Source organism: Coffea arabica, chromosome 2c, assembly GCF_036785885.1.
Source record: "Coffea arabica cultivar ET-39 chromosome 2c, Coffea Arabica ET-39 HiFi, whole genome shotgun sequence".
Classification (NCBI taxonomy): domain Eukaryota; kingdom Viridiplantae; phylum Streptophyta; class Magnoliopsida; order Gentianales; family Rubiaceae; genus Coffea; species Coffea arabica.
The window spans coordinates 69,318,395-69,329,749 of NC_092312.1; positions in this window are offsets into that span (position 1 = coordinate 69,318,395).

The window sequence follows — 11,355 nt, forward strand, 5'->3', positions numbered from 1 at the left end:
CATCAATTGGCACGACCAAACCCTCGCCGGCTCGATTCAATCAACTATCAATGGGGTTGAGCTCAAAGATGACAATTGTAGTCGTTGGATACTCGTCCAAACGACACCAAGCCATGTACTTTTATTTCATGTAACATTTCATATAACATTTCAAGAACATGATAAACAATAAGTGAGAGTGATAAAGTACGCTCTCACTTCAATCAATTAACATTCAACGTATCAATTTCAAGTATCAAAGCCATATAGTAACACACAAGTGAGTAGTACACTCACCAAGCTTGCAAATGGTGTTTCATGCACTTCCGTCAAAAGAACGTCGTGAACCACCATCACGCCCTAAAACATGCAAACAAGCACAATGAGACTCGATAACGAGTTATAAACCAATGCCAAATACGACCCCAATAAGGTTCCATAAACATATACAAGCATTAGAGGAAACCAGAAAATCCGGAAATGGATTTAGCTTTGCCCTGAAAAAAACAGTTTTTGACCTCATTTTACGGTAATTGTACCCAAGGCACTATGATTACCGGATGAAGGTACAAGATCCACCGTTTCGAAGCTAAGAGATAGGGCTACAATGTTCCAGAAGGCAACTTTGTCCAGTTTTGAGCGTAGCAAGGTCAAAAATGTAAGATACTATACCAGAACCGGAAAAACAGATTCACAAAATGCATTCTGCTGCAAACAGCATAACTCAGCCTACTTAAATCCAAATCCAGAAATTCTAAAGCCATCCGAAAGCTTAGAAATAGGGCTACATTTCATCAGAAGACCTCAACAACCAATTCTGAAGCAATTCCAGCCAAAACAACCAATTACAGGCGCAATTTTTACATTCGGGTAAAACCAGGACAGCAAGGGTAATTTCGACTTTTCTCATTCTACGCTATTCCGATTGACCTGAAATTTTGTAGGCACCTCTAAAATATCATTCCCTACAACTTTCATGTTTTAAGTCAAGGCCAATTCGATCTCTAATTAGGAGCTATAAAACCGGACAGAATGTTCCCAATAAAACCCTAACTTTCTAAAATTTCTTCCAAACCAGAAATTGGTTGCAATTAACCACTTTTTTCACCTTCTAGAGTCATCATATACTATTTCCAATCATTATAGATAGCCACACAATTATGTTCATATTAAAACAGAAAAATCTCCAAAAATTATAAAAATTCATCAATTCAACCACAACTTAAAATATAATCCATAAAATGGCATCTCATACTACCACTAAGCATGATTTAAGCATCAATAAAGGGAGGAGAGTAGTTCTTCACAACTCACCTTAGAAACAAGAGAGAGAGAGAGCAATAAGTTCTCTTAACTTTCCAAATAACTCCACACAATACCTCACTATCACTCCCTTAAGTGGTTTTATGGAGCACAAACAAGATTGGAAGGTTGAGTGAGTTGCTTGAAGCAAAATTGAAGCCAAAAACTTGAAGAGTTTTCTTTCTTTTGTTGCTCAAGGAGCTCGGCCAAGATGAAGAGAAAATGGTGAAGTTTTGGTTATTTTTTTTTGATTTATTTGGTCAATGGTAAGAAAATGAATAGTGGTCTTACAAGTCCCTCCAACCAAATGGTGACACTTGTCACTTATTTAATGCAAGTTTATCACTTTGTTTCCTCTCACACCAATCTAAATTGCAACCTCTACTTATCTTTTAACACCTGATAAATTACATCCAGTATCCAAAACTTAACCTAATTGGCCGAATTTTTCTGAACTTTTCGCACTAATGGGTCCCACGTCCGGTATACGCTCTTAATTTCTCAAAAACTATTCGATACTAGAAAAATCATCTAAAAACTATATCTGCTCATTAAAAATATCTAGAAATTTTCCTAATCACGAAAATGCAGAAAACAAACCATGAAAGATAATAAAACCTAGAAAATGGGAAAATTTACGGGTTCTCACACTCTCTCCCCCTTAAAAGAATTTCGCTCTCGAAATTTCTTACCTTAACTCACGAAAAGTTTAGGGTACTCCTTTCGCATTTCTTCTTCCACTTCTCAGGTAACTTCCTCTACCCCATGATTTCTCCACAGTATTTTCACTAACGGAATCTGTTTGTTTATGAGCTCTTTGACTTTCCGGTAAAGCACTTGGACAGGTTTTTCTTTATAAGCAAGCGATTCGTCCACGTCGATCTCCTCTGGTTGTAAGATATAGGAGGGGTCGGGATAGTACTTCTTGAGCATCGAGACGTGGAAGACGTCATAAATTCTCGAGAGACTTGACGGCAGCTCTAGTCTATATGCTACCGCGCCTATCCTCTGCAGGATCTTGTAAGGTCCGACGAACCTCGGTTGCAATTTCTTTCCTCTACCCGCCATGATACTCCGTAATGGTGTAACCTTGAGGAAAACACGGTCTCCAATTTCGAACTCCAAATCTTTTTTTCGGTTGTCTGCGTAGCTCTTTTGTCGGTTTTGAGCAGTTTGGAGTCGTTGCCGTATCAACTTGATCTTTTCTCGAGTCTCTTCCATCCATGGAATAGTGGTTGGATCTAATGCCTTCCTCTCGCCAACTTCATCCCAGTAGATCGGTGATCGGCATTTTCGTCCATATAGTGCCTCGTATGGAGCCATTTGAATCGACGAATGGTAGCTGCTGTTGTACGCAAACTCTACTAAGGTCATGTGTTGACCCCAGTTGCCTCCAAAATCCAGAATGCAAATTCGTAGCATGTCCTCGAAAGTTTGAATTGTTCGCTCCGATTGTCCATCCGTTTGAGGGTGATAGGTTGTGCTCAAGTTGAGTTCCGTCCCTAGAGTCTCCTGGAACTTTTGCCAAAATCGAGATACGAAACGTGGATCTCAATCAGAGACGATACTCACAGGAACACCATGTAGCCTTACGATCTCATCCATGTACAGTTGGGCCAATTTGTCCATGGAATACTTCATGTTTACCGGCAAGAAATGGGCCGACTTGGTTAATCGATCGACGATTACCCAAACGGTATCGTATTCTCGCTGCGTCCGCGGCAAACCTGAGACGAAATCCATAGTGATGTTTTCTCACTTCCACTCGAGTATCTCAAGGGGCTGTAACAAACCCGATGGTTTTTGATGCTCTGCTTTAACTTGTTGGCACACGAGACATTTCTGCACGTACAGAGCGATTTCCTTCTTCATATTGTCCTACCAATAGGTTCCTTTCAGGTCCTGATACATCTTGCTACTCCCCGGATGAATTGTATAATTGGACCGATAAGCTTCCTCTAGAATTTCTGTTTTCAACGACTCCTCTTTCGGCACTACTATTCGCTTCCGGTATTTTAAAATACTCTCAGGACTGAAATTGAAATCAGTTGTTTCTCCTTTTTCCACTTTCTCTCCCCACTTTCGTACCATCACATCCTCTTTTTGCACTTCTTTAATCCTTTCCAACAGGGTGGAAGTCACTTTAATATTGCCAAAAATCACCTTATGACTCCCAAGGCAGGGTCTCCACTCGCAAATCGACTCGAGCAAGTTCCACTCTCTAATCATTAAGCTTGCGACCTAAGCTTTGCGACTTAGAGCGTCGGCCACTACGTTCGCATTTCCTGGATAGTAGTTGATGGTACAGTCGTAATCCTCCAGAAATTCCATCCATCTCCGTTGCCTCATGTTCAATTCCTTCTGTGAGAAGAGATACTTCAGGCTTTTGTGATCGGAGTAAACCTCGAAGGTTACCCCATATAGGTAATGTCTCCACTTTTTAAGAGCGAAAACAACGGCAGCTAACTCCAGATCGTGGGTTGGATAATTCAGCTTGTGAGATTTTAACTTCCTTGAGGCAAAAGAGATCACATTTCGGTTCTGCATTAATACACAACCCAGGCCTTCTCGTGACGCGTCCGTATACACAGCAAACCCGTCACCTCCATTAAGTAAGACCAGAACTGGAGCCATGGTCAATCTCTTCTTTAACTCTTGAAAACTTGTTCCACTTCGGGCATTCCAACTGAACCGACTATGTTTCTTTGTCAAGTCGGTTAAGGGACCGGCTAGTTTGGAAAAGTCCTTGATGAAATGCCTGTAATATCCAGCCAACCCTAGAAAACTACGGACCTCGGTGGGATTTTCTGGCCTCTTCCAATTAGTCACAGCTTCTACTTTCGCCGGGTCAACTGAAATACCCTCTTGAGAAATTACGTGCCCCAGAAAAGTAATTTTCTCCAGCCAAAATTCGCACTTGCTGAACTTGGCATACAGTTGATGGTCTCTTAGGGTTTGTAAGACAATTTTCAAGTATTGCTCATGTTCTTCACGGGTCTTGGAATAGACCAGGATGTCATCGATGAAGACCACTACAAATCGATCCAGGTAGGGCTTAAAAATCCTATGCATTAGGTCCATGAAGGCGGCAGGAGCATTGATCAGTCCAAAGGGCACAACTGCGAACTCGTAATGCCCATATCTCGAGTTGAAGGCGGTTTTCGGAATATCCTCCTTCCTGATTAATAACTGGTAATACCCTTGGAGGAGATCCAGTTTCGAAAAGACCACTGTTCCTTACAACTGGTCGAACAACTCATCTATGTGGGGCAGTGGATACTTATTTTTCACCGTAATATTATTCAGACCCCGATAATCGATACACATCCTCAACCCACCATCTTTTTTCTTCATAAACAGCACAGGATCTCCCCAAGGAGACCCACTCTCTTGAATGAATCCCCGCTCCAAAAGATCCTGTAATTGCAACTTTAGCTCCTTGAGCTCAGCAGGAGCCATTCGGTATGGTGTTTTTGAGATAGGTGAGGATCCCGGTTGCAGGTCGATTTTGAACTTAATTTCTCTTTCCGGAGGCAGAGCTACTAGCTCATCAGGAAACACGTCCGGAAATTCCTTCACTATGGCCACGTCCTCCACTTTCAACTTATCCGTAGGGGTATTAATTAGAAAGGCTAAAAATCCTTGCGCCCCTCTACTTAGCAATTTCCTAGACCGAATGCCCGAAATCAAAGCAGATTAGACTAACCTACTCCTTATATCCAACCTTAAAGTCGCCTCACCAGGAATGCGGAATTCTACAACTTTCGTTTTACAGTTCAGTTGGGCATTAAACTTGGCTAACCAATCCATACCCAAAATTACATCATACTCCTTAATAACCAAGCTTATCAAGTCTCCTAACAATCTCTTCTTTCCTACCCACACTTCGCAATCCCTATAAACCATACTAGCAACCAAACGTTGATTCCCCGTAGATGTACTAACTTCTAGGTCGTATGGTAAACTAGCAGATTTTATATCAATGCCACACATAAAATCAGGGTTAACAAAAAAATGAGTGGCATCAGGATCAATTAAAACTTTGGCAAAACGGTGAAAAATAGGGATCGTACCTTCTACAACCTCTGAGGAATCCGAGTCCTGTCGAGGTTCTATTGAATATACTCGAGCTGGCACTTTAGGTTTCGCTCCATTCCCCTTATTCGGTCCCATATTAGTTTTGGATGTGGTTTGAACTCCCCTTCCGTCTTGCGTTAAGAGTGGGTAAGTAGCAAGCTGGTAGTCTGCGCTTCCGCAACGCAGACATTTGCCTCTCTTCTTCCAGCAATTGTCTTCAGAATGATTCGGCTTTCCGCAGTACCCGCAAGGCCCGTGGGACGCCGAACCTGAACCCTTTTGGAAGTTTCCACCTTGGCCTCTCCCAAGTAGGCCGCCCCTAGACTGAGCCCCTCTGCCGGAACCTGACTGTCGTCCACCTCCAACTCCGCGTCCAAATTTGGAGGGAGTACCTTTGTCCCCTTGTCCAGAGCTGCTTCCAGGAAAACCCCGCTTCTTCGCCTGGAAGTTCCGGACTTGCAATCGTGCACTCTCTACCCTTTGAACCTTTTCTACGACCTCGCTAAAAGCATTGATTTGAGCCACTGCGAGGTCCTTCTGGATTTCGACGTTCAAGTCCTAGATGAAACGCCTGATCCGCCGCTGCTCAGTCATGATCAATTCAGGCGCAAATTTGGACAGGCGGGTGAATTGACTCTCGTATTCCGCCACCGATTGATCTCCTTGGCGTAGTCGAATAAACTCGTCTTCCTTCCTCTCCTGCACCAGAGGAGGAAAGAATTTCGCATTGAATTCCCTGATGAAATTCACCCAAGTCCTGGGTGTTTGTTCCCGTTCCCATTTTTATCGTATTACGTTCCTCCAGGAACGGGCCGCCCCTTCTAACTGGAATACGGCAAAAGTTACCTACCGTTCATCGGTGTAGTGCAAGGCCGCAAAAATATCGACCATCTTCTCGAGCCATCTCTCGACAACATCCGGATCTGGCCCCCCAATGAACTTGGGTGGAGCAAACTTTTGAAAATGTTCGAGAGCTCTATCTTCGCTCTCGACGTAGTTGCCAGGGTTCCCGGGATTAGGGTTTGGGTTCTAACCTTGTTGCTGCACCACTTGTGCTAGCAGGTTAGTCATTTGCTGCATAGCGGCAGCGATTTGCACATTAGGGTCAGGGTTAGCTCCAGTAGAGGTTTTCCCAGTACCCCTATCCGGTGTGGGTTGTCTATTTTCGCGCCCACGTCCCCGTCCACTACGTGTTCCTTCAATAACTTCACTTGGTCCAGACAATGGTACTAAACCAATATAAAACAATGCATGTAACTAAAATCCAAAACTTTTCCAAACAGATATATACATTCCAAGCAAGGCAAGCAACACACATATATACAATCAGTCAAATCAAGTACAGTCAAGCCAAATACACACCTGAACAATCCCCAAGGGAATGGCCTCAACAAAAGAAATATACACGTAGCTAATCTAGACGTACAAAATGATTAACTAAGGCTCTTTCCCCTATCCGCCTATATACAAAACAAAACTATCCCAAAAGACACTAAAAGTCGAGACCTAGTCCGTCGATGGCCTAGTAGACCCCCTCGATGGGGTGGATTCACCCGACAGGGTAGATCCAGTCCCAGCTTCGGCCCCCGCACATGAGTTCTCGTTGCTCACGCGCTCGACCACCTCGGCGCAGAGGTTCAGGATCGAAGTGGCACGATTCTTCACCTTTCGAGCTCGCTTGGACTCGCGCTCATAGACTTCCCTCAGTTGAGTGCAGAGGTCATCAACCCTATCCTCTGCCTCAAGCACATCGTACTTCAGACCATTAATGCGCTCGACCTGTCCCTCATTGGCCACCCTAAGTTGGGCCACCTCGACCTCAAGTCTCGCATTATCTCTGGCCAACTCCTTAAGCTCCTCGGCCACTGCAAACACTAGAGTGTTAGGGTACGCATACTTATGTCGACACTCGCACCGTCTAAGGCGGTTAGACAGGCTCCAACGAACGACGGCCCCTCCTGGCCATATCTGGTATGGTATCACTGGGAGTGCTCCACGAGGTCTCTCGCCCAAAGGACTATCACTAGGCTCACCCTGTCCGGCCATCCTACACCAAAAGAGCAATTAACGATAAATAAGCTTAAAGGCCATAAACAAAGAACCCTCACACTGAGCATTTCTATTACACCCAGGTTAATTCAAACCTAGATTCTGATACCACCTGTGACAACCCCACCTTCCCTTAAGGTGAACCAAAGGGGTTAGCGGACTGCCTGTCCAACTCTCGCCAGGACTAAAGGTGCAGTTTAGAGCGATCTATCGCGTTCTGGAACTGATAACGCGCATAAACAAATCAAAATGGCAAAATAACCCAAAATAAAAAAAAATGAAATCCGGAGTCGGCCATGAATAGTAACCGACCCGTCAGAACCCAGTCAAACATCAAAATACATATACAACATAACATTTAGTATTTACAAGCCAAAATGGCATACAAAAGTGATACAAAAGTTACTACATGTATGGTTTGCCAAAATCAAAAGTGAAACGGCCCTAAAGGTACATTTAGGGTTTCGATTCATAAGCTATACAAAAGAGACATTCATTTAGCTCATCCGGCAACCAACTAGCAAGAATCATTCCAAAAGTAGTCATATGCCTGTAAGGAAAACAAAAGGAACGGTGTGAGCTAATTGCCCAGTGAGATACTATCACTTAAGCAACCAAATTCATGTACTCATACAGTTTTTCATTTCAATTCGCCAAAAGTAAATAAAGGCACACATTAACGGCGGTGAGAAAAGGATACGGGTGGCTCTCAAGAGCCCTTTTCCCTCATTTGCATTTCTTGATCGGACGTCATTGACTCTCCGTCAATGTTCAAAAATAACCAACCGTAGACTCCACTTTACTTCCATTCCTTCCACCTAACATTCCCCTACCGGACCCGAACTCCAAACACTTGCACTTTGGTATTACTCGAGTAAACCGGAATCGAGAGTCTCTCATACTACAAGATTCCATATAACACTTCCCCAAGGCACATCAATTGGCAAGACCAAACCCTCGCCGGCTCGATTCAATCAACTATCAATGGGGTTGAGCTCAAAGATGACAATTGTAGTCGTTGGATACTCGTCCAAACGACACCAAGCCATGTACTTTCATTTCATGTAACATTTCATATAACATTTCAAGAACATGATAAACAATAAGAGAGAGTGATAAAGTACGCTCTCACTTCAATTAATTAACATTCAACGTATCAATTTCAAGTATCAAAGCCATATAGTAACACACAAGTGAGTAGTACACTCACCAAGCTTGTAAATGGTGTTTCATGCACTTCCGTCAAAAGAACGTCGTGAACCACCGTCACGCCTTAAAACATGCAAACAAGCACAATGAGACTCGATAACGAGTTATAAACCAATGCCAAATACGACCCCAATAAGGTTCCATAAACATATACAAGCATTAGAGGAAACCAGAAAATCCGGAAATGGATTTAGCTTTGCCCTGAAAAAAAACAGTTTTTGACCTCATTTTGCGGTAATGGCACCCAAGGCACTATGATTACCGGATGAAGGTACAAGATCCACCATTTCGAAGCTAAGAGATAGGGCTACAATGTTCCAGAAGGCAACTTTGTCCAGTTTTGAGTGTAACAAGGTCAAAATGTAAGATACTATACCAGAACCGGAAAAACAGATTCACAAAACGCATTCTACTGCAAACAGCATTACTCAGCCTACTTAAGTTCAAATCCAGAAATTCCAAATCCATCCGAAATCTTAGAAATAGGGCTACATTTTATTAGAAGACCTCAACAACCAATTCCGAAGCAATTCCAGCCAAAACAACCAATTACAGGCGCAATTCTTACATTCGGGTAAAACCAGGACAGCAAGGGTAATTTTGACTTTTCTCATTCTACGCTACTCCGATTGACCTGAAATTTTGTAAGCACCTCTAAAATATCATTCCCTACAACTTTCATGTTTTAAGCCAAGGCCAATTCGGCCTCTAATTAGGAGCTATAAAACCGGACAGAATGTTCCCAATAAAACCCTAACTTTCTAAAATTTCTTCCAAACCAGAAATTGGTTGCAATTAACCACTTTTTCCACCTTCTAGAGTCATCATATACCATTTCCAATCATCATAGATAGCCACCCAATCATGTTCATATTAAAACAGAAAAATCCCCAAAAATTATAAAAGTTCATCAATTCAACCACAACTCAAAATATAATCCATAAAATGGCATCTCATACTACCACTAAGCATAATTTAAGCATCAATAAAGGGAGGAGAGTAGTTCTTCACAACTCACCTTAGAAACAAGAGAGAGAGAGCAATAAGTCCTCTTAGTTTTCCAAATAACTCCACACAACACCTCACTATCACTCCCTTAAGTGGTTTTATGGAGCACAAATAAGATTGGAAGGTTGAGTGAGTTGCTTGAAGCAAGATTGAAGCCAAAAACCTGAAGAGTTTTCTTTCTTTTGTTGCTCAAGGAGCTCGGCCAAGATGAAGAGAAAATGGTGAAGTTTTGGTTTTTTTTTTTTTTATTTATTTGGTCAATGATAAGAAAATGAATAGTGGTCTTACAAGTCCCTCCAACCAAATGGTGACACTTGTCACTTATTTAATGTAAGTCTATCACTTTGTTTCCTCTCACACCAATCCAAATTGCAACCTCTACTTATCTCTTAACACCCGGTAAATTACATCCAATATCCAAAACTTAACCTAGTTGGCCGAATTTTTCCAAACTTTTCGCACTAGTGGGTCCCACGTCCGGTATACGCTCTTAATTTTTCAAAAACTATTCGATACTAGAAAAATCATCTAAAAACTATATCTGCCCATTAAAAATATCTAGAAATTTTCCTAATCACGAAAATGCAGAAAACAAGCCATGAAAGATAATAAAACCTTGAAAATGGGAAAATTTACGGGTTCTCACATCCCTTCCTTCCCAATCACAAACATATTCAAAACAATAAATCCTTATTTTAGAGCTAAAACCATGCCAGTTTAAGACTATATTGAACCTATAAGTTTTTAGCCTAATTTTGGGTTTTGGGGGGAAGGGAGTTTTAAACTTTTATCTGCTAATGATTGAGAGAAAGAGAGAGAGAGAGAGAGAGAAAGAGAGAGATCTATTAGTAACGAGGGAGAAAAACTTCAAGCAAAAATTGTTTAGACGAGTTTGGTCCTGAAAAAATGCGCCTGCAAATCACGTGACGCCCATTCCATTTGATTTGATAGTCAAATTACACGGAATGACACAAAACATGTAATTTGATTAGTTCAGCGACATTTTCGACTAACAAAATAGTTTAATGACCTGAACTAGTACAAGTGTATAGTTTAGTGACATTCACCACAATTTACTCTAATTTTATTAAACCAAATCTCAAAAACAACAAAAGACAAGTCGGAGACCTTTCACTCTTGTGCTCACGGCTGTCACAATTCTCACCAGACTCTAACAATTTCTTGGAGTAGTCCCTCCTCAGTGTTAATATGCTAGCAGCAGTGCTCTATGACTAATACTTGAATCATTACTATTTGGACCTGGACTCAATTACGGAAACTATACCTTATCAAAACTAGACATTGAAATAAGAAACTAAAAGGATTAGGAAACTAAGTAATAAAATAGTTTGGTTTAATTTCCTTCATTGCCTCCCTTAAATCAAGTTTTTGATGTTGTCATTTCCAATGCCATCACGAGTTTGAATTTCCATGAAAATCTCGGTTGTAGTATAAACGACACAAAACACTAACTTGCAATGGATCTCCAATTTCATCTTTACACGTGATAATGGACGAAACTTGTACTTTTCGAATAATTTCTTGGCTTGATCACCCTTGTTAAAATATTCAAACATGTCCACCCATTCTTCATTAGATACTCCATAATATAATTTAATTCATCCACATCACCAAGAAAATTTCCTGAAATCACAAAATCATACTTTCCATTACCAAAAATTTCAATATCATCATGAACTTGTTTTGATTCGTCCATAACAATGACCACAT